This window comes from Pinus tabuliformis, chromosome 6, assembly GCF_031772625.1.
Source record: "Pinus tabuliformis cultivar Carrire ecotype Pingquan chromosome 6, CPIR1, whole genome shotgun sequence".
Classification (NCBI taxonomy): Eukaryota; Viridiplantae; Streptophyta; class Pinopsida; order Pinales; family Pinaceae; genus Pinus; species Pinus tabuliformis.
Genome location: NC_142292.1, coordinates 1,487,144,738 through 1,487,169,349, shown reverse-complemented (window position 1 = coordinate 1,487,169,349; position 24,612 = coordinate 1,487,144,738).

Here is a 24,612-nt window from a genome sequence, read left to right as displayed (position 1 = left end):
CAAGAAACCAACCACAACCCATCATTGATGAAAGCATGCATGCGATGAGGGTAAAATCCAATTCGAACTGAGAGGCCAATGCCTCACCTTTAGATCCTTCCTTGGGTCCCTTCTTGGATTTCTTCAATGGATAATTAGTTGCATAATGGCCCACCTCATGACAATTAAAGAATCACACTTTAGATTTGTCAATATTCTTCCCTCCATGAGAAGAACTCGATTTGGGATGAGAATCCTTCTCCTTCCCTTTCTTTTCCTTACTCGCTAAGGCACAATTTTCTTCATCCTCCTTGGATGAAGAACCATCTCTGGTGCTTCTCCTGATCTCCTCCTGCATCAGATCCGATCACAGTCGTTCCCAATCTAGCAGTTTCTCTCTTCCATTTACTAAGTCTTGGTAGCTATGCCAGCTCTTTGGAAGACTGAGGAGAGCAAGACTCACCATGTCATCATTGACTATTGTGATTCCTACACTTCCAAGATCATCCCTGTAGGTGGTGAGCTTGTTTAGATATGTAGAGATCATGTCACCCTTTTCACACTTGATTTTTCGAAGCTTGCCTTTTAGTGCCAGCTTCCTCTGATTGCTGTTGTTTTGATATAGATCCTTCAAGGTTTTCCACATTGAAAATGGTGTCTCCTTCCCATGGAGACTTGAGACAATGTGGTCTCAAACTCCCTCCAGAAGAATCCTCCTCACTCTAGCCATGCATTTCTTCCATTCTGCCAATTCTTGGGCATTAGCAGCTGCTGGCTTGGGGACTTCTTGATCAATGAAGTCCTTCAAACCGTTGTCCTCTAATACTGCTTCCATGCGATCCTTCCAGGCTATATAATTCGAGCTACCATCCAGGGCATACTCAAGTCTCAAACCATTGAATGCCATTGGTGAAATTTGAGATTTGATAAGAATTTGATTTCTATAATCAAGAACTTCAAACTTCGAACTTCTCCTTTCTTTGTATATTGTTCTCCAATTTTATCACCTTCACCCCGATACCATGTAGAAATTCTCACTGTAGATCACCTGATAATGCAATATACTAAAGCAAAATACTTGATCTACTTCTACAAACAAACTTGCTAAAGCTTAATCAATTTTGAGCAAGATCAAATAGAACACATATAACAGATGAAGAAGAAACAATCACAAATGAACACAGAAGAATACTTTGGGCAAAGCCTCAGCTAAAAACCCTGCTATCTGTATTATCATACAAGCGGAAATATCTCAAGATTACACAAAGTTTTAGCTCACAAGCTATCTAGCTCTCAGTACAATCCCTCACTGTTGCTCATAGACATAATAGACAACACATATGCCTTTCTTCAATCCTCCAAGCCTCCTATTTCCTTTCATAGTTTCTCTTGGGTCCTCTGGTTGCCACCTATGTGAATTCCCTCTCACAGATAACACTGTCCTTAGACTAAACTGCACAATCCTCAAGGAATGAATTCCTTCTGCATGTAAGAGATATCCTCATGAGAATATTCCTGCAACTGATAGTACACTGTCCCTTCCTCTGATCTCAACTGAGTCTTTGACTGAACTGACATGCATGAGTTATTTATGAGAGAATATTCAATTATTTGAAGTACACTAGTTATATGCATGCATGCATTAACTAATTGAACTCACAATCAGTTCCACAAACTATTGGAATTAATCTAACTAGACTTAACTCAATTAACTAAGCTAACTAATTACCACTCAAAGTACAACTAATCCTGATCTCCTTAATTAAGGGATAACTTCCTCAATCAAAGGGATAATTGTTGCATGTCTTCACATAGACTTCATGTTTGATTTTCTCCAACTAATTAACTCAAGATGAATTAATTAATTATTTTTCAAACAGCTGCCAAGATCAAATTTTAATTTTAATTCTTAATTTTAGTTCAGGGACTAACTAAAATTGGAATGCATCCCGAGATGTTATTTATAGCAATGCTATTTTTAGCATTTCTATTTTATCATTCCTTGTTGCTATTTCCAACAATAGTACCTGAAATGATATTTATAGAATTTGTATTTTTAGCATTTCTTGTTGCTATTTTCAACAAGAAGTGCGATCAATTTGATAAGGCAAAGAATTCCGCGCATACCACCCCCACCCACACCACTGCCAGTTTGACTGTCTTCACCCCCATCTTCACCACCACCGCAAATCAATATGGTGAGCACGATAAAGTTTCCAGTGTTCAAAGGAGTAGGGAAAGAAGATTCAGACCAGTTTTGGTTCGTAATAAAAGATGTATGGGAAGTGCAAGGAGTCACAGATGAAAATATAAAGAAGGGAATGTTGGTCAGCATTATGCACGATCGCGCACTGACTTGGTACATTAAGCATTCTAATGAAAATTAGAATGCGAGGATCGTAGATATTCAAACTTTGTTAAACAAAGAATTTAGTAGGCAAAATTCAGAGGTGCAGTCGATCATTGGGTTCAAGGAAATCACAATGCTACCAGGTGAGACCCCTTGGGAGTTGGATCAGATACTGAAGTGCACAATTCGTGAAGCTAACATGACGTTGATAGATGGAAAACACCGCGAATGGTTTGTAGCATTGTTAACGATGCATCTAAGGAACGCGTTGTCACAACAGAGGCTAACAAGTTAGGCCAAGGCCTTGGAGGTCGCAATGAGATTACACGAGACCTTGATACAAGATCTGAACCTAGGAGTTCAGCAGATTCAAGCACGGTTGAAAAACTTGTGCCTTGAGATGCAGAGTTTGAAACAAGACAGGACAACTTGCCCAGAAGTGCGTGATGAGGTATGGTGCGTAAAGTGCAAGAGTCAGGTACATGACAAGGACCATTTCCCGATGTTCACGAATTACCTCGTGGGAGGAGGGCCAATGCCATTGAGACCAGAGGCACAAGTAGGACTGAGTATGGCGCCTACATTATCATGCGCGATTTGTCTGATAGGAGGAAAGCATGCTATAGACAACTGCCACTTATTATAGAAGTAGACACAGAATTCACAACAGTTGTTGTGTAATTTCTGTAAATCAGTAGGGCATGATGAGCGTACCTGTAGAAGTTATGAGCTGATGATGGATCAGACTCCTACCTACAAAGTTCAGGCCGAAATGTGGCCCCTTGACTAGAACACAAGGATGGCACGAACCAGATTTCAGGGGGGAGGATGAGGCCAAGATGGAGGAGGACCAGGAAGAGGTTGCGGACAATTGATATGTTACAATTGTAGAGGGCTAGGACATTATTCCCGCGATTTTACGAATCCAATGCGACCATCATACTTGTATTGTACATTATTTGATCATGAGATGGAGGATTGTCCCACACCGATAGCGAGGTTATGCGATAACGGAGCACTCCAACCACCCCTGACTCAAAACCTGTAAAAGATGAGGTCTGAGCTACACGGGGAAGACCCTAATGTGAATATTGTTCTCTGCAGTGGAATTACGATAGGGGATGACAGAGGCAAGTAGCCTGAAGAAAGTACTTGGGTTTGCAAGGCTCCAATGAAGGAACCAATGTTTGATTTGGAGCGCGCTAAGGAAACCTTCATGGAAACCAAGAAGAGCTTCACCAATGCCTCCACTTCAGGAAACAAAGATAGACCAGAGCTGGAAATGGACCCATCGATGCTCACCATGTTCCTGGAAACATGCATGAAGCTTCTGCGTGATAGCAAGGCTATAAAGGGGCTATAGGAACTCATAAATAAATGCGCTGGGACCACACCAGGAGAACCACATGTAGTCTGGAAGCTCAGAAAGCACACAATGTGAACGAGAAGGGAGATGAGATTGACCACATAGATTGGAGAATATGAGATGGACCAAGTGATTCTAGATCTAGGATCGGACGCGAACGTCCTGCCAAAGAAAACATGGGAGCACATGGGAAGGCCTACGCTACAATGGTCTCCTATCCAACTGCGAATGGTGAACTAGCAAAAGATCCTACTTATGGGGAGATTGCAGGAAATCACAATAGATGTTGAAGGAGCAAGTGCGCTATTATATTTCGAAGTGATAGAGATTGTTTGTGACAACATTCCATACCCCGTGCTATTAGGAATAGATTGGGACCCTAACATGAATGGGGTGATAAATCTGAAGAAGCAGAAGATGATTTTTGAGAATAGGTCTATGTTCGTTGTTGTACCTTTGGAACCTGCAAGAGGATCGTGCTACACAGAGCCAGTGCATCACTGTGATAGCAACCTACAAGATAATCATGCAAGAGTAAGACTAGGTGAATTTGACTATGGATGGACGAATCTCATGGGAGCGTGAAAGCTCCTGCAGATCGGATTCAGATGAGGAAATAGAACGATGGCAGAACCCGTTACAGGAGGTAACCACACTAAACTGTAACATGATGACGAGATCGTTGCATTGCGTATTGACGGAGGTGAGGGATCTACCTACGTATCATGGGTTAAGTGAGGTGGATGACTTCCTAAGCAGATTTGAAACAACAGTGTTGGAACAACAATGTTTCGAAGCTTTGAAATGGGTACTACGTGCTATGCCCACAAAGTGGTGGGGTACACACCAAAGAAGCTTCGAGGATTGGCACGAATGCAAGAGGATGATGCACTTGTAGTTTGGGAGGCCTCAGATGTGATTAACCGACAAGATTGCCAGACGAAATGGTCTACATGCCCAACTGCCTAGATGGATACAAGCATATGCTATAAAACCTACGCAGATGAACACAGTCTTCACGTTAGGCAACACGGTCAGTAAGCATGTACGGGTGATGTAGTGGCACAAACGACCCCTCTAGCTGGGACCACACAGTATGGAAAGACCAAGTGCACAAAAGGTTATCCACCCAGAAGCCTTTAACAAAGTATGAGAAGCATTGAACAAGCTCCACAATGCGAAGCAAACTGACTGGGACCTATGCATACTAGTGGCTCTATGGGCTTATAGGACTGTGTGCAAGAACTTGATGGTGCAAGAATTTTTTAGGCTATAGTATGAAGCGAACATTGTAATCCGTATAGAGCATGAAATGCCGAGTTTGCGCATCGCAACACCAGTAGATACGATGGTTCGCAGAACCTTGTAAGAAGAAATCCAACAGAGAAACTTTAGGCTCCAAGAACTTGGGAAAGAAAGGGTGTGATTAAGAGCGAAAAGAGCTCTAGTAGAAGCGGAAGTCAAGAAGTTGGAGGACAAGATAAAGGAATATTTTCTCGATAAGAAAACCAGGGTGATAAAATAGGGTGCACATGATCACACTGACAAGTTTGACGACTATCACTGCGAATTGATTAGTCTGATGCCTTGGCTTGGACTGCACATTACTAAGTGAATCAACCAGGGTGGCGTGCTACAGATGATAAAGTGCGTGATGCCGCTAGTAACAATAAAAGGTGGGTATTTTCTAGGAAAAGTGATGGATGACCAGATGAAACCCTATACAGATGGCATGGCCACCTGACTAGCTGTGGAAAGTACAGTCTTAGCACTCTTGGTAGTTGCAAGGAGGAGGGAGACTATAAAATACTCTACCTGGGAGCTATGCATAGAAGAAAAGAGTCACAAGGTCCACGGCCGCGCAAGGGGGGCTACACTGCCGCGCGGGTTAGCTAGAAAGTGACCGTTGGAGTCACTATTCATGATGTGATGCTCAACTTGAGATCAAATGGAGCGAGTGAGAGGCATTTAAGACATAATTTATGGGCAAGATTTGGGAAAATCTACCACCAAGGGAGAATTAATGAGCCAGATTTGGGGGGAACAGTCGAATTAAAATTCAAAAGGCGCTCTAAATTACAAGGGGATTCACAATAAACAACACTTGGTCATTTGTCAATTGACCAGTTGTATACCCTGTGTAGCCTGAGTAGAGCCCTGTTTGACCTGTTCAGAACTTTAATTAATCCCCTAAGTACGCGAGTGATAGATTTTTTGTCAGACATGACGGCAGCATCTGAGGAAGTTATGGAAATTATAGAGATGATTGTCGAAGAGGCTGTGTAGGCCCTGATTATGGGGGATGCCCCTGAAGGCATCGGGATTGTGGCAGAAATCCTTAAATCACCGTGCATGCCAAGACCAAAGAAAGACAAAAAGATGATGGTTCCCATACGTGTGTCCCCGTGAAACTCACTGCACACTAAGTTGATGATGGAGGAGAAGGGGAAAGTCGTTAATGTTGTATCATTTTTTGATTTTGATTAGATAGAATATTTCAAAAAATGTTAAGTTAGGATATGGACATAGAATAGTGAATAGAATGTTAGTTTAATTTTTTTTTTTTGATGATGATGTCCATATCAAAGAAAATTTTAGGGTAGCTGCTCTAAAAAATAAAGGCAAAAAGAAAATGTTAGGTAGAAAGAAAACAAATAAACTCTGAAAGTAAGCAAGTCTAAATGCCACTACTTTTTTTTTGCAAAATAATAGTTGTGTGCATCTTGTTTTAAATGCCACAACCCATGAAAGTCAAACTATTTAATCTTGACTGCTTCATGCTTTAAATTTAATGTTCTAGATAGAGAATAAAGATCTATCCAAACTGTTTAATCTTGGCAGACCAGTAGTTAGGTAGAGAATAATAAGGTGCTCATCAGTTTAATCTGAGCCCTTGGAAGTTATAAGGGTAGATTTAGATAGCTTAGTTTTGTTAAATAAGAAGAAAGGATAAAGGTTTGCTAGCTTAAATGCACCCATTAAATGAAGAAAAAATGATAGGATAAACAAAGGGTAACTAGAGAAAGGTTGGAGAAGTTTAATGGTTGATTGGACAAAATGTACATTTATCATGTTTCTATGCTCATGAGGCAGTTACACGAAGTAAATGAAGGACTACAAGTCAATTAATTAACCTTCCTCATCCTCATTCATTCATATATTTGCTAACTTCCCCTTCATATATTCATTATCATTCATTCCATAAGAACCCCTTTTCCTACGGTAAAAACCCTTTTTACCTAGGAAAAGTAAAACATCATGAAAAATCCCTTCTTACCATATAATTCTGCTTTTCACATAAAATTTTCACTTCCGCCCATATTTTCATTTTAACACTAACCTTATAGTAATAAATCCCTTAAAATTTCCTTTTCCCATATATAATATAGCTCCTTATTAAAATATCCTGAAAACCCTTTAGCTTCGATAGAAACTATGCATTATATAAAATATCACATCCCAAATCAGCGGGACCGTGGCCTTTTCAAACAATGCATATACCATAGTTTTATTGTAAAAATATGTAATGAATATATCGCAACGCATATAACTGCGGGCTCTTAAAACATGATATACATTAGTTTTGAAATAAAACTATGTATTATTTGAAAAATCGCATTGGCGAATAGCACAAGTCCCCGCTCAAGCTTAACCCTACGCCTATTGCAATCCCCGACTCCGATCTCCGATCACGATGAGACCCGGACCCGAAACAATATATATATATATATATATATATATATATATATATATATATATATATATATATATATATATATATATATATATATCTAATCCCACATCGCATTCACCTCGTATTGCAGCTCCCCACCTAAAGCAATACACCTTCACTGTTTGCGATCGCCGATATGTGATAAGGGGCTCGGACCCTACCCAATATATAATACAGTTCAATTTTATGTCGCGTTCAGCCCCTATCATTGTCCTTTGTAATGGGCCTCCCACCCGCCAACTCCGATTGCGATAAGCATTATCTGCCTGGACCTGATGTCATTTTCCGCTAGTGTCAATATAATTTCAAATCCGCCATATATGATTTTGCAATGATTTTCTGTGTTAAATCGATTTTCGATTGAAATGGAGAAATGACTCAAAAACTTCAATTTTACTACTAATCTTAGTTTAAACCCAAATTAAGCCATTCCCGCCTTGATTAATCCTCCATACTATTTCCGCCACTATTCATTTTTCGCCCGATGGTTAAAAAGCAAGATTGTTTCTCCTTTTAATGCATTTTAAGCACCATTTGCTCTGTTTCCCTATTTTAACACAGAACAGCCCCAATAATTCCTCTTTGGCCATTAAAGCTATCATTTTCACCTCTGATATGCCCCAGACTCCTTCCGATAGCCTATCAAGCTCAGCTGAGCCATTAAATACCCTCTGCCACTTGATTTTTCTTAATAATTTCTAGATTTTGTAGCTAAGAAGACTGTTGTTCCAGGTTTTTAAACAAAAATCCCGTGTGACAATTTGGAGACCAAATGAAGCAATTTACTATGAAAAACATAGTAAAAACCTGAACGCATAGTAAGGGTTAAAGGAGCGCAGTAAAGGTTATTCAACATGGTGAATGATATATATAGAGTTTAAACATATCAGACAAAAGGTTAACTGAAGGAATCAGCCAACGTGAAGGACATAAACAATCAATCAGCTTAAAGGGGGAAAATATCATACAAAAGCCAACACAACCTAAAGAAAGGGGACAACAAGAAGCAATTCAATAGCTGCCCCTATCTTCTTGCCATGAAGATCTTCTCCATTCCTAGAATAAATCTTAAACAGTTTTAGGATATTTGTAAATTTATTAATGTATAAATAACTCTCTTTTTGAGATGTTATGGGTTTGGAGTTGAAGATTCATAGTTCATTGCTTGTAAAGTCTTAACTATTAATGCTACTTTGAACTTGGAAGCCACCTTTGAAGGAAGATTTTGTAGACTCTTGATGTACTAAATCTTGCTGGAAACTTAATACAAAGCAAATGATTTTGAATATGGTCTTGCATAGTTTGTGTTATCCCGTAAGTTTTTCTAGTTTTCAATCATTGTGTTATTTCTTCATATTCTCATGACTTGCATAGATATCTAGGTAGGAACAATTAGAGTTTCGATTGATTCCTATAAGCTCCGGAAGTGATCATCTTTTAAGAGATTGGATTAATGCAACTGTTTGTTTAGCTAATCCCCTCTAATCAATAAATCATTAGCATCTTGTGTAAGCATTGAGTATACTTCCTTGAACCTCTAGAACGTAGTTTAGGAGGTTTTCCAACTTTTGATTGTCCTGTTTTACAGTCTGGAAACTGTGATAATCGTATTTTTTGTTGTCTTCTACTCACCACTATTTTGATCTATATCACTGTGTAATGCTTTATAGAAGCCCATTGCTGAAGTATTAATATATCCCAAAGTATTTATTACTTCAATTCTGCATCTGTCTTCATTCATTGGTCTTCCATAAATTTAAACCTAAAACCCCCCAAAACAATTATTTTAGATGCTTTGGCATTGGTAGCCTGACCAATTACTATCTCAGAGGTATAAAATCAGACTGGTGCCATTGCTGGGGATTCAAATTTCATTTAAGTTTCCCTTGGGACAACAATATTCATTCATTCTTTTCCTTTAAAGGTGATTAAAGGATATAGAAGGTTAAAATCATTCACCTTGGTGACTCCACATTCCCAAGCTGGCACCTTAAAAACATACTAGATCTCATTCAGAAGCTAACATAGTTAAACCTCTGTCAGATCCTGAAAGGCTTATGAGAAAAGCCAAATCTAAAAGGGGACACCACCGATCATCTTCTTCTTCCTCTTCAGTCCTACAATCTGAAGAAGTAGAGTCATTCGACCCCTATAGTAATATCCCATCTGATCCTGATTACTCCCATTTATCACCTAGGGTTGCTGAACTTCTAAATAAAGGAGTAAATTTCAAGTCAAAATACCTTATTCATTCATTACAATCTCATCCAAGACCCACACTACCACCAGGATCACCTATCGCTGAATCTGATTTGGGTGTTAATCTACCTGAATATAAACCCACAAATTTCATATCTCTTACCATCTATCCATTTCCTTCCATTTTTAATCAACCTGAAGAGACCTTTTCTGTGTATACCAATCCTCTTTTTGAATCAAGAGAAGGTATTCCTTTTCAGGTCCCAAAGTTAGTTCTTAGGACTCCTTTGAAGTATTTTAGGAGATCTCCTCCTGCTTCACCTCCAACTAGTTCACCAACCCCTAAATCATCATCTTCTTCCTCTATTTCTTCTTCATCCTCTACATCCACACAAACACCTCATACTCCACCCGGACAACCTCATACACCTCAAGCACCTCATATACCTCAAGCACCTCATACACCACCTGCTGTCATGGCTTTCCGACCAATTGTACAAGCTAGATATGCTGCCTTAGTCTTACCTAATAACCTTGATGCATTCCAAGCTGGTTATTTAAAATACCTCCCCAAATACAATGGAGAAACCGGTCCCTTAGTTGAAGACCATCTTCAAGCTTTCCTTGACTTTGCAGGCAACATGAACATAGAAGTAGAAAATGTTTATATGAGATTGTTTGTACAATCATTAAAGGGAAATGTGAGGATTTGGTTTAGACAGTTACAAGCAGCATCCATTAGAAATTGGGAAGAGCTTACTACCATATTCAAAAACCAGTAGGGTGTCAAAAAGGATCCTCTTTATTTCCTCACAGAATTTGAAGATCTTAAAAGGAACTTCGGTGAAACAGTTGTAGATTTTATCAAAAGATTTAACAAACTCTATCACAAAATGCTTGTTGATTATAAGCCCCCTATAGCAGCAGCTAAGTCTAGGTTTTCTAAAGCTTTCGATGATGACTTTGTTGTTATGCTACGAGAAATAAATTCAAGAACTCTTGAAGATATGCAAACAAATGCTATAGAAGTAGAAGCAAATAGGGCAGCCTCAACTTCTTTAAAACTTAAGGAAGAAAAGGCCCAAAGAAAACTCAAAACTTCTCAAGAACCCTCTAGTTCCTCAAAGACTAAGTCAGAAGACTCAAAAATAGATGAAATAACATCTCTTCTTAGAAACCTATTGAATAGGATTTCAAAGATTGAGACCCAACCTAGGACCATACAACAAATAGTTGCTAGACCTCAAAACCAAAATCAAGGTCAGTATAAGAGAAACCAACCACTACAAATTCTTCAGAGACCTACCAATGATCAATAGGTTCCTACTCCTTTATTGATATATGACCAATAACCTGATGATAATACTATGACAATTACTGAACATATTAATAGTATTGATTCTTCTTCTTCCAATCAAACAACCATTATTCCTCTCTCACAACAAAATCAAGTTCAAGAGGATCAGGAAGCTGCACAGGTATCTAAATATCATGCTTTTTCTAAATTTTTAATTGTAGAATTAAATAAAAGGTATGATCTTAGGCCTAGGCCTGGTCCTGGAGGCCTCCAAAGGAAAATCCAGTGATTGAACCATGTACCAAAACTGTTGAAGCTCAAACAACTCTTATTTATCCCTTATATCAGTCAATTGATACTTCCCAAGCTGGTAAAAACATTTTGAATGCATTTAATGTTGAAAATGAATGAGAGAGGCTTAAGATCCCAATTCCATTGTCAGAACTTTCTAAAAACCCTGGTTACAAAAGCCAAGTCACTAAATGGATTCAAAACACCTCAGTTGATGCTGAAGGTGATGTCATAAGCTTGCAAGATGAAAAAATAGTAGTAGTTTTTGGCCCTAGTTGAGACATGATAGATGAGATAGTGCCTCCCTTCTATGTAACTCTTAAAACAAATGACTCCATGTTATACAATTGTATGCTTGATTCAGGAGCATCACATAGCCTTATGCCAAAATTGATCATGGACCTTTCGAAATTAGATATCACTAAATCCTACCATGACTTGTACGCCTTTGATTCTAAAAGGGTTCCCTGTTTAGGATTGATCAAGGATTTAGTGGTTACCCTTGCCCAAATCCCAGTTAAAAATGTAGTGCTTGACATTGTTGTTACAAATATCCCTCCCAAGTTTGGAATGCTCCTTTCTAGGTCATGTTGTGCCAAACGAGGGGGAACTCTACAGATGGACATGTCATATGCTACTATTCCTATTTATGGAGGAGAGCAATTGAGATTATATAGAGAGGTAATATTTGCACATACTATTTGTAAAACTGACCAACCAAGGAACCATCCAATATATGCAATAGATCAAGACTTTGGTTGCTTTCAGCTCACTTCAAGCCAACACAAAGCTCAAGTCAAAATTGAAGAGGTGGTTGAAAGTTCAAAACCAAACCAAACTGATATTTGGAAACTGTACTTTGATGGCTCTTGCATGAAAGATGGGACAGGAGCTAGTGTAGTTTTAATTTCCCCTGAAAAGGAAAATATAACACAATCATGTAAATTAGATTTTGAAGTCACTAATAATGTAGCTTAATACGAATCTTTCCTTTTAGGATTGAATTTAGCCAAAAGCTTAAAAGTTCAGAACTTGTGTGTTTTTATTGATTCTGAGCTTATTGTTAAACAAGTAAAGAATGTTTGCAAGACCAAGCACCCAAGACTTAGGTCCTATCATAATGAAGTATGGGATACAATTGAAAACCTTTTCGATGCCTTTAATTTGACTCACATTCCCAAAGATTAGAACATTCACGCAAATACCTTAGCTGTCTCTGCCAAGGCTTTTAAAATCCCTAATCATACTAATGTACTCTATCAAATTCAAGTCAAATATAGGCCCTCTATCCCTGATAACCTCAAACATTGGCAAATATTTGAACACAATGAACAATTGAAAATGTTTCTCCAAGTAATAGATGATTTTTCGTTTCTGCAAATTGATGATGAAAGAACTGAAAACACAAAAGGGAATGAAACTTCAGATTTTAAAGCCCAGATTGCCAATCATGACATTATCCAACTATCTAATAATTTTATTCCAAAAGGAATTATTCCTTTAGAAAAATTATTTTATCATAACGATGTTTTCCAAAACCCGCAGTATTTTTCTTCAGAAGATGACATTGAAGAGATTAATGCTAGAACCATTGAAGATGTTAAAAACATCAAATTGTGTGCATCTCTAGACCTAGAAATTAAAACTCAGTATTTTAAGTTGCTGCAAAATTATAAAGACATTTTTTACTAGACTTACGCTGATTTAAAAACCTATGACACATCTTTAATACAACACAATATTCCTCTAAAGCCAGAAGCAAAACCATATCAGTAGAAGCTTAGAAGGATAAATCTAGCTCTTCTACCAACTGTAGAAAGAGAAATTAAGGAAATGTTAGATGTGCAAATCATCCTCCCTCTTAGATATTCTAATTGAGTTGCAAATCTAGTTCCTGTTAGAAAGAAAAATGGATAAATAAGACTTTGCGTGGATTTTAGAAATCTGAATAAGGCATCATTAAAAGATAATTATCCTTTGCCCAAAATGGACCAGCTATTGCAAATGGTTTCAGGATCACAAAGACTATCTATACTTGATGGTTTTTCATGCTATATTCAGGTAAATGTTGATATAATAGACAGAGAGAAGAAAACCTTTAGAACACCTTGGGGTACATTCATGTACACAAGGATGCCATTTGGCTTAACAAATGCTAGAGCAACGTTTCAGAGAGCAATGGACATCGATTTCTTGGGTTAGGTAAATAAATTTGTGGTTATTTATCTTGATGACATAACTGTTTTTTCTAAATATGATTAGAAACATTTAAAGCACTTGATGAAGGTTTTTGACAGGTGTAGAAAATTTGGAATATCACTGAACCCAAAGAAGTCCTTGTTTGCTATCAAAGAAGGAAAATTGTTGGGCCACATAATTTCAAAGGAGGGCGTAGTAATTGATCCCAAATGAGTATCTGCCATAGAATCATTGATCTTGCCTAGAAACAGAAAGGAGATTCAAGCTTTTCTAGGCAAGATAAATTTTCTAAGGAGATTCATTCCCAATTATGCAAAGATAGTCAAGGATATAACAGACATGATCTGAAAGGATCGTGAAGTCAAATGGACTCCCTCTTCTAGGCATGAATTTGAACAAATAAAAAGAGCCATCTCTGAAGCTCCCACCTTAGCCAACCCCGATTATACCAAGCCATTTAGTATTTTCTCTTTTGCCTCTGAAACAAACCTTGCTGCTATTTTATTACAAAAAAAACAAATATTCCCATGACCAACCCATAGCCTTTTTCAGCAAGGTTATGAGAGATGCTGAGCTCAAGTATGACATCATTGAGAAGAAAGTCTATGCTCTTATTCAAGCTTTGAAATCATTCAGAATGTATGTCTTACACTCACCAATTACTGCTTATGTCCCAAATAGTGTTGTCAAACTCGTCTTAACTCAACTAGACACCAATGGGAAAAGAGGTAGATGGATCAGTCAAATTCTGGAATTTTATCTAATTATCAAGACTACCAAGCTAGTAAAAGGTCAAGTATTAGCTAAGCTTCTAGCTGAATCCAACTGAAAATTACTTGGAATCAATCTTGTTTTAGAAATACAAGGGAAGAATCCACAAGAACCTTCGTTTCAGTCTCAAGGGAAGAATACACAAGAACCTTCTGTCCTTGCAGAAGGGGAGAATCCACAAGAACCTACCCTTCATCCTACAAGGGAGAATACACAAGAACCTTCACCTTCAAAGAAGATCAGTCCAATACACATTAATGAAAACTACATGCTATCAAACTGGTATCAAGATATTCTTAATTTCTTGATCAATTTTGAGTGTCCAACATCATTCTCCAAAACCCAGTGTAAAAATATCAAGTTAAAATTAGTCAAGTACTGCATTATTAATGCAAATTCATACTAGAAATATCCACTTAACATTTTTTTATTATGTTTAACAAAATCTGAAACAGAAGGAATCATTGATCAGTTTCGTATAGGATTTTGTGGGGGACACTATGCTTGGAGAGATACAGCATACAAGATTCTGAGGGGAGGATTTTATTGGCCCTCATTGTTTTTACAAGTAGAAGCAAAGGTAAGAGGATGTGTTCCTTGCCAAATGCTTGTTGGAAAATAGAAATTAGCAGCTCTTCCACTTGTTCCATCAATAGTTTCAGCTCCTTTTTCTCAATGGGGATTAGATTTTATTGGAGAGATTCACCCCACTTCAAGTAATTAGCATAGATGGATCCTCATTGCAATAGATTACTTTACTAAATGCGTGGAAGCAATTCTAGTCAGAAATGCTATTGATGCAGTAGTAATTAAGTTTATTGAGGAGAGCATCTTATCTAGGTTTGGTTGCCCAACTCAAATTGTAACTGATAATGCAACATCCTTTTCTATTGTCAAAATGATTTACTTTTGCCAGAAATATCAGATTTTTCTACATCATTCAACTCCATATTACCCTCAGGGTAATGGTCTTGCAAAATCATCAAACAAGAGTTTGGTAAAGGTAATAAAAAAGGCACTAGTTGATCATAACAAAAGCTAGGATTCACATTTGATTTATACAGTATGGGCAAACAGAATTACTCCAAAGAGATCAACTAGCAAATCTCCATTTCAGCTAGTCTATAGGAAAGATGCAATTATCCCTACAAATTTGGCTTTTCCTGTTTTAAAATTTCTGCAGGATACAACAGATGAACCTGATGATTTTCTAGAAGAATAAATTAGATTATTGAGCTTAATGAAAATAGAGATGAATTTCAATACAAATTGCAGAAATATGAAAATAAGATGAAGGTCTTGTTTGATAGAAGAGCCAGAGAAAGGGACTTTAAGGAAGGTGATTTAGTTCTAATATGGGATGCCAGGAGAGAAGAGAAAGGAAAGCATGGCAAATTCGACAATATATGGTTTGGACCTTTAGCAATTGTTGAAGTAAAGGGTAACAACACTTTTGTGCTGCAAAATCTTGAGGGGTAATATTCCACTTATCCTGTAAATGGAAGGTTTCTCAAACATTATATTCAGTACTAAGAAGGTGAAATAGTTTTCATTGTACATAACTCTTGTTTTCTTTTCCTTTCCAAGATGTCAGTGTGATTTTTTTTACAGCAAGGACTCCATAGCCCGAGGAGAAGGCACATGGATCTGCAGGTTCTCTGCATTCTATAGGAGAAAGCAGTGCCTAGATGGAGCCAATGTTGTAGCATCTTTTTGTTTTGATTAGATACAATATTTCAAAAATTGTTAAGTTAGGATATGGACGTGAATAAAATGTTAGTTTAAAAAATATTTTTGATGATGATGTCCATATCAAAGAAAATGTTAGGGTAGTTTCTATAAAAAAGAAAGGCAAAAAGAAAATGTTAGGTAGAAAGAAAACAAATAAACTCTGAAAGTGAGCAAGTCTAAATGCCACTACTTTTTTTCTGCAAAATAATAGTTGTGTGCAACTTGTTTTAAATTCCACAACCCATTACAGTCAAACTATTTAATCTTGACTACTTCATGGTTTAAATTTAATGTTCTAGATAGAGAATAAAGATCTGTCCAAACTGTTTAATCTTGGCAGATCAGTAGTTAGGTAGAGAATAATAAGGTGCTCATCAGTTTAATCTGAGCCCTTGGATGTTATAGGGGTAGATTTAGATAGTTTATTTTTGTTAAATAAGAAGAAAGGATAAGGGTTTTCTAGCTTAAATGCACCCATTAAATGAAGAAAAAATGATAGGATAAGCAAAGGGTAAGTAGAGAAAGGTTGCAGAAGTTTAATGGTTGATTGGACAAAATGTACATTTATCATGTTTCTATGCTCATGAGGCAGTTACACGAAGCAAATGAAGGACTACAAGTCAATTTATTAACCTTCCTCATCCTCATTCATTCATATATTTGCTAACTTCCCCTTCATATATTCATTATCATTCATTCCATAAGAACCCCTTTTCCTATGGTAAAAACCCTTTTTACCTAGGAAAAGTAAAACATCATGAAAAATCCCTTCTTACCATATAATTCCCCTTTTCACATAAAATTTTCCCTTCTGCTCATATTTTCATATTAACACTAACTTTATAGCAATAAATCCCTTAAAATTTCATTTTCCCATATATAATATAGCTCCTTATTAAAATATCCTGAAAACCCTTTAGTTTCTATAGAAACTATGCATTATATAAAATATAGCATCGCAAATCGGCGAGACTCACAGGCCTTTTACAACAATGCATATACCATAGTTTTATTATAAAATAAAACTATGTAATAAACATATCACATCGCATATAACCGCAGGCCTTTAAAACATGATATACATTAGTTTTGAAATAAAACTATGTATTATTTGAAAAATCACATCGGCGGATAGCACAAGTCCCTGCTCAAGCTTAACCCTCCACCTATTGCAATCCCCGACTCCGATCTCCGATCACGATGGGACTCGGACCCGAAACAATAAATATATATATATATATATATATATATATATATATATATATATATATATATATATATTGATCTAATCCCACATCGCATTTACTTCATATCGTAGCTCCCCACCTAAAGCAATACACCTCCACCGTTTACGATCATTGATATGCGATAAGGGGCCCAGACCTGACCCAATATATAATATAGTTCAATGTTATGTCACATCCAACCCTTATCGCAGTCCTTTGTAATGGGCTTCCCACCTGCCAACTCCAATTGTGATAAGCAATATTCGCTCAGACCCAATGTCATTTTCTGCCAGTGTCAATATAATTTCAAATCCGCCATATATGATTTTGCAATGATTTTCTGTGTTAAATCGATTTTCGATTTAAACGCAGAAATGACTCGAAAACTTCATTTTTACTGCTAATCTCAGTTTAAAACTAGATTAAGCCATTCTCGTCTTGATTAATCCTTCGTACTATTTCCACCACTGTTCATTTTTCACTCGATGGTTAAAAAGCAATTCTGTTTATCCTTTTAATGCATTTTAAGCACCATTTGCTCCGTTTGCCTATTTTAACACAACGCAGCCCCAATAATTCCTCTGTGGACATTAAAGCTATCATTTTCACCTCCGATATGCCCCGGACTCCTTCTGATAGCCTATCAAGCTCAACTGAGCCATTGAAGACCCTCTACCACTTGATTTTTCTTAATAATTTATGGATTTTGTAGGTAAGAAGACTGTTGTTTTAGGTTTTTAAACAAAAATCTTGTGTGACAGTTTGGAGACCAAATGAAGCTATTTACTGTGAAAAACACAATAAAAACCTGAATGCATAGTAAGGGTAAAGGAGTGCAGTAAAGGTTATTCAACAGGGTGAATGATATATACAGAGTTTAAACATATCAGATAAAAGGTTAATTGAAGGAATCAACCAGCGTGAAGGACATAAACAGTCAATCAGCTTAAAGGGGGAAAATATCATACGAAAGCTAGCATAGCCTGAATAAAGGGGACAACAAGAAGCAGTTCAATAGCTGCCCCTATCTTCTTGCCATAAAGATCTTCTCCATTCCTAGAATAAATCTTAAACAGTTTTAGGATATTTGTAAATTTTATTATTGTATAAATAACTCTCTTTTTGAGATGATATGGGTTTGGAGTTGAAGATTCATAGTTCATTGCTTGTAAACTCTTAACTGTTAATGCTACTTTGAACCTGGAAGCCACCTTTGAAGGAATCTTTTGCAGAATCTTGATGTACTAAATCTTTCTGGAACCTTAATCCAAAGCAAAGGATTCTGAATATGGTCTTGCATAGTTTGTGTTATCCTGTAAGTTTTTCTAGTTTTCAATCATTGTGTTCTTTCTTCATATGCTTATGACTTGCAGAGACATCTAGGTAGGAACAATTAGAGTTTCAATTGATTCCTATAAGCTCCTAAAGTGATCATCTTTTAAGAGATTGGATTAATGCAACTGTTGTATAGCTAATCCCCTCTAATCAATAAATCATCAGCATCTTGTGTAAGCATTGAGTATATTGCCTTGAACCTCTGGAACGTAGTTTAGGAGGTTTTCCAACTTGTGATTGTTTTGTTTTACAGTCTGGAAACTATCATAATCATATTTTTTATTGTCTTCTACTCACCACTATTTTGATCTATATCACTGTGTAATGCTTTATAGTAGCCCATTGTTGAAGTATTAATATACCCCAAAGGATTTATTACTTGAATTTTGCATCTGTCTTCATTCATTGGCCTTCCATAAATTTAAACCAAAAACCCCCAAAAAAATTATTTTAGATGCTCTGGCATTGGTAGCCTGACCAACTACTATCTCAGAGGTACAGTAGTTAACATAGAAACCGACGAGGAGGAGGAAGACTTGGAGGACCTTATCATCGAAGAAGACGAGGATGAAGGTTTAGAGGAGGAAACTGAGCTTGTGCACCCTCCAACAAAGCTTCCTGCCCATATCCCCCGTGAAAGGGGAAGGCTAAAGTGCCCAAAGATCTTGACGAGAGCAAGAGCTCTCTCCAAACGCCGCTCCTCCCAGACAACATCATTTTTTAGGGCACACACTTGGGATGGGTGCCTAGCCTAAATTTTGAAGATTGGGACCTCGCTGACAATGAGAAGTTCCCTCACCTAGAGACCGTGCAACTCATGAAGCCTAAGCATAACGCCGCAATGGGGGTTACCGAATTAGAGCCGTGAAAGTGGTTGTGTGGAGTGGAAAACGCAGGGCTACTTAACCTGCTCTGGGTGCTACATTTCCACCGCACCTCAATAAAAACTTTCGTCATTAGGCAGCTACTCTGCCTAGTGCATGGTGGGTGTTTGTGGCTGGAGGAGCCCATCCCCATCACGGACCACTTGACTCACCGCATTACCCAGCTTGCATGTAAAGGATAGGATTCCACAGCTATCTCGGAGGGGAGAAGTAGTGACTTGGCCATTGCGGAGGCCATGAAGAAGAAGTATAAACTGGAAAAGAAGAAGAGGGGCTACGCCATATCTAACATTAACGACAAAGCAGTAAGAGTGGCGACCCAAATATTGGCAGGTAAGGTTATGTGCAAGTGTTGCGTGGATGAGGTACCCGTGCCAGTGGTAGCACTTGCTGAGAAGTGCGCGGAGGGGGTCTAGTTTAACTAGTCTGAGTTCCTCTGTAAGGAATTCTTGGAGAATTACCACAAGGCTCAGGAATAAAGCAAAACATTCCACTATGCGTGGCTTCTGCTGTCTATAGTGCTCGTGGTAGGGAATTGCTGGAGGACAGTCAGTTTCCCACAATTGACAAGGATCTGCCGGAGGCCACGAAGTACGCTTCACTCTGGGCCACAAAGGATGCAAACCGTATCTGCAACAATAAGATATTCTAGTTGTTCATGGAGATTAACCTTAGAATGGGGATCAAATGCAAGCCGCGGTTATCATCCACTTTCTACAATAGCCTGCAAAGTTTTGTAGAGTTTAAAGTAGATGTCCACAGCATATACATCAGAGTGCGCAAGGACCCTGCCAAGCAATGGAGAGAGCTACCCTTTGTAGCCACAGATGACGTAATCTTTGACGTACTAGAGACATGGCCATCGGAGTGGCGTGCTCCAGACATCACGGAAATGGAGAAGTCTGTGGCATAGAGGAAGAAAGAGGAGGCAAAACTGCAATTGGCGCAGTTGGTAGAGAAGAGAAGGAAGGAGGTAGCGGCAGGAGAAGTGTAGGAGGCGCAGGACGCTGCACAGACAATAGTTGAACAAGAAAAGGATGCAACATCTGCAGCAACGCAGGAGGCAGCCGCGAAGGCGTGCAAGGGCCAAAATTCGCCTTCGCATGGGTAGGAAGCAGAGGAAGAGGAGGGAGGCACGGACCCACAAACCACGTCAACACAGCTAAAGCACCAACACCCGACCGAGCGGACGGGGCTACAAAAGAGGGTCAAGGCATCAAAGTTGCCTATTGACCCGATCACCGTAATCGAGGGTGATCTGCACGACATCGACGAGACAGTGGGTGATGTCACCTATGAGGCCCTCTAGAATTTTATGCAGGAGAACCAGATTGTGTTGGGGGCCATTAGAGCACAGCTACAGGAGTTGCAGCTGCGCACTCCTCAGGCTGGTACCCTTTTGACCAGCATTGCAGTAGGGACTACTGCAACAGCGAAGATGCTGTGCGCTCGGGTGACAAATACCATAGTGTTGCCGGAAGAGGCGCTGGTGACAACAAATGAGGTTGAGAGGCCTACGATTAATGCACTGAAGGGTATCGTAATCAACATGGCTACACTCTCGCGGGAGACATTATACGTTCTATAGGATGGGATTATTGTAGAACTACGGGCTAGGGAGAGCCGTGTGCTGCAAGTACTAAGCAAGCAGAAGATCAACATGGAATAGTTGAGCTTGCAGCATGACGAAGTGGTGTAGCAGAATCGACAGCTAGTACAGGTACTGGATGAAGCTTGTTAAAGCATCCCTGAGTTGGCATCCAAGCAGACACACCAGTAGAGGTGCGCATCCATAGGCTAGTAGCAGGGGTGCGCAAGGCACGGGAGGAAATGATAAAGGTTGAGCTAGAGCTGAACCTTCAAATCGCAGAGTTGTGGTTGAAGGTGCAACCGTCGAACCCTTTGGAAGTAAGAGAACATCGCACCAGCGCTATTACAGTAGGACTGGACGAGATCGACAGTGCAGTAAGGGACTACACTAGAATGTTGGAGGAATCATTTGAGGTCCTCACAAATCTATAGGAGGACCCAAACATCCAGCACTTAGAGACAGAGGCGCGTGAACTCCAGCAGTAGTGTTGGGCATGGAATCCTCCCCATGACATGTTTTGGGGCTTAAAGCCCAAGTTTTGAGTTGATCTTGTTGTAAAGCTCTGCAAATTGTGGGTACAGGGGGTGAAAGTATAATAGAGTCATAGGGTTGTCCACCCTAGTTTCGTAATGTAATTTCAGCTAGATAGACATACCCATGGTCCGTGGACCATGGGATTGTATAAATAGAGCGAGGCTCTAAGTGTAGAAAGGAAATAGATAATAGAGGAGAAGAATGAAAAGTCTTTGGGTCATAGAGTAGGCGAAGGCTCTACAGATAAGTGCACAGAGGCCTAGTAGAGTCCACAGCTAAGTGCGTGGACCCCTGCAGCTGAGCGTGTAGGGTGGATTCGAATCTGTAATCAGAGAAGAGATTAATAAAGAGAGGTTTTGTTGTCAATTATGTGTATATGTTCCAAGTTATTATATGTTTGATATCATTTTCAAATATATTGTTTCTTTACTGCACGCACTTTCATGAATGGTGAATCTTGTTAAGTATAATTGAAAACATACAAATAAGCTAAGTTAATCAACTAATATTGGATTTCTAGTAATGACTTGGGTAATAACATTTTTCGGCCCCCGAGTAGGGCTACGCAAAGGTAGCATCTCAGGCTACGAGGAATGGGTAAGTGCGCGTAGCGACGTCCACGCAGGGTTGAATTGCGGACCACTTGAAACCATCAGACGTCTCCAGGGTGTGGAAAGCTGATTCTAACACCCTCCCCTACTACTTCGGGTGAGACCTCAGTCTGCGCTCCACGGACTGTTACTAAAAGTGCCAGTAGTACTGGGATTTGTTTGGATACATCACCTATGAACCTGGGTCAGACATCAACAATCCAAAAAATGGTTATGTTGCCGAGACTAGGATTTACATGAGGGATTTCTGATGTCGTGTCATTGGAATCTGACAAGGAAAGAAATTGAAGGGTGGTTGGACAGAAAAATTCACGATTTCATAGCGCAAGAAAACAAGAATATGAAAGTATCAAAGGAACAGTGGTTAGAGCGCTACTTATATACGGAAATCCATGAAATTTTCTTTTCATCCTTCCCCTTTGAGTTGTATGAGTGGATCACGAAGCTAGCAAATAGTCAGGGAAGGTGTAGGCTCAACAAACTGATTGTGTGGACTCCAGAATTATTTTGCAGACTAGAAGCATCAGAAGATAAGATCACGTGCACTATGGACCATTGGCTCGATTGAATTATAGGGTGGTTTATCACCAAATTCATGGTAGACACGACAGTCAGCTACAGTAAGGCAGAATGACACTTCCTCAAAGGACCGCGAGGTAAGTACATTAAATCTTTCAACATTGGGATTAAAATGATATTATGTGAAAAGTGGGTTATGTGAACAAATTGATGTTTAGGGCTAGGAAGAGTAGGAGGATCTATAGAAATGAAGGTAGTGCAGAGATACAAAATAGCCCCTTGAATTTGCCTCGGCAAGAAAGCGAGGAAGAGCTCGCGAAAGTTTCACCAAGAAGTGCGACCAGTCTGATAAGGCAGTGAATTCCGCGCATAACAACTCCACCTACACCACCACTAGTCTCACCTTCTTCACCCCCCTCTCTGCCCACACCACCTCCACCACCACTACAGTTCAATATGGCGAGCACAATAAAATTGTAAGTGTTCAAAGGAGTAGGGAACGAAGATCCGGACCAATTCTGGTTCGTAGTAAAAGAGGTATGGGAAGCACAAGGAGTCGTGGATGACAATATAAAGAAGGAAACACTAGTAAGAGCGTTACAGGATTGCACACTGACATGATACATTAAACATTCTAATGACCATCCAAATGCAGGGATCACAGATATCTAGGCTGCTCTAAATAGGGAATTTAGCAGGCCAGAATTAGAGACACAAGTGATTATCGGGTTTAAGGAAATCACTATGCTTCTAGGTGAGACCCCGTGGGAGCTGGATCAGAGACTAAAGAGTATGATTCATGAAGCCAACATGACCTTGACACATGAACAACACCGCGCATGGTTTGTAGTGTCACTAATGCCACATCTAAGGACTACGCTATCACAATAGAAGTTATCCACCTAGGCCAAAGCTTTGGAGATTGCAATGAGACTGCACAAGCCCTCCATAAAATATCCTGGTCTGGGAGTCCAACAAATCCACGCGCAACTGAAAAATTTGTGTCTGGAAATGCAGAGTTTGAAACAAGACAGGACAACTCGCCCAGAGGCATGCGAGGAGGTATGGTGCATAAAGTGCAAGGGACAGGGACACGACAAGGACCATTGTCTAGTCTTCACGAACTACTTGGCGGGAGGAGGGCCGATGCCATTAAGACCAGAAGCATAAGTAGGACCGAGCATGATGCCTACATTATGGTGCATGATTTGTCAGATAGGAGGAAAACATACTACGGATAATTGTCACCTATTACAGAAGTATATGCAGACGTCCCAATAGTTGTTCTGTAATTTCTACAGATTAGTAGGCCATGACGAACGCACTTGTAGAAGTTATGAATTGATGATGGATCAAACTCCTGCCTATAGAGTTCAGACCAAAATGTGATCCCTCGATCAAAATGTAGGAATGGAGTGCACTGGATTTCAGGGGCACGGATGAGGTCGAGGTGGAATGGAACCAAGAAGGGGTCACAGACAGCTGATTTGTTACAATTGCAAAGGGCCAAGGCATTATGCCTACGATTGTACAAATCCAATGAGGGAATCATGTTTATATTGTACCTAGTTTGGTCATGAGATGGAGTACTGCCCTACACTGATAGCATGGTTTCACGATAAAAGAACACTCCAGCTTGCCCTGATTCAGAACCTACAGATGATGAGGTCCGAGCCACACGAAGAGGACCCGAACATAAACATCGTGCTTCGAAGTGGTATCACAATAGGAGAGGACAAGGGCAATCAGCATGAAGAAAGTGCATGGGTTTGCAAGGTTCCCACAAAGTAACCTGAATTTGATTTGGAACGCTCAAAGGAGACATTCATGGAAGATAAAAATAGCTTCATGGAGGCCTCCACTTCAGGTAGTAAGAATCAACTAGAATTGGAGATGGATCCTTCAATGCTCACTACCTTTCTGGAGACATGCATGAAGCTACTGTGCCAGAGGAAAGTAGTGAAAGGACTGCAAGAGCTCATCACTAGATGTGCTG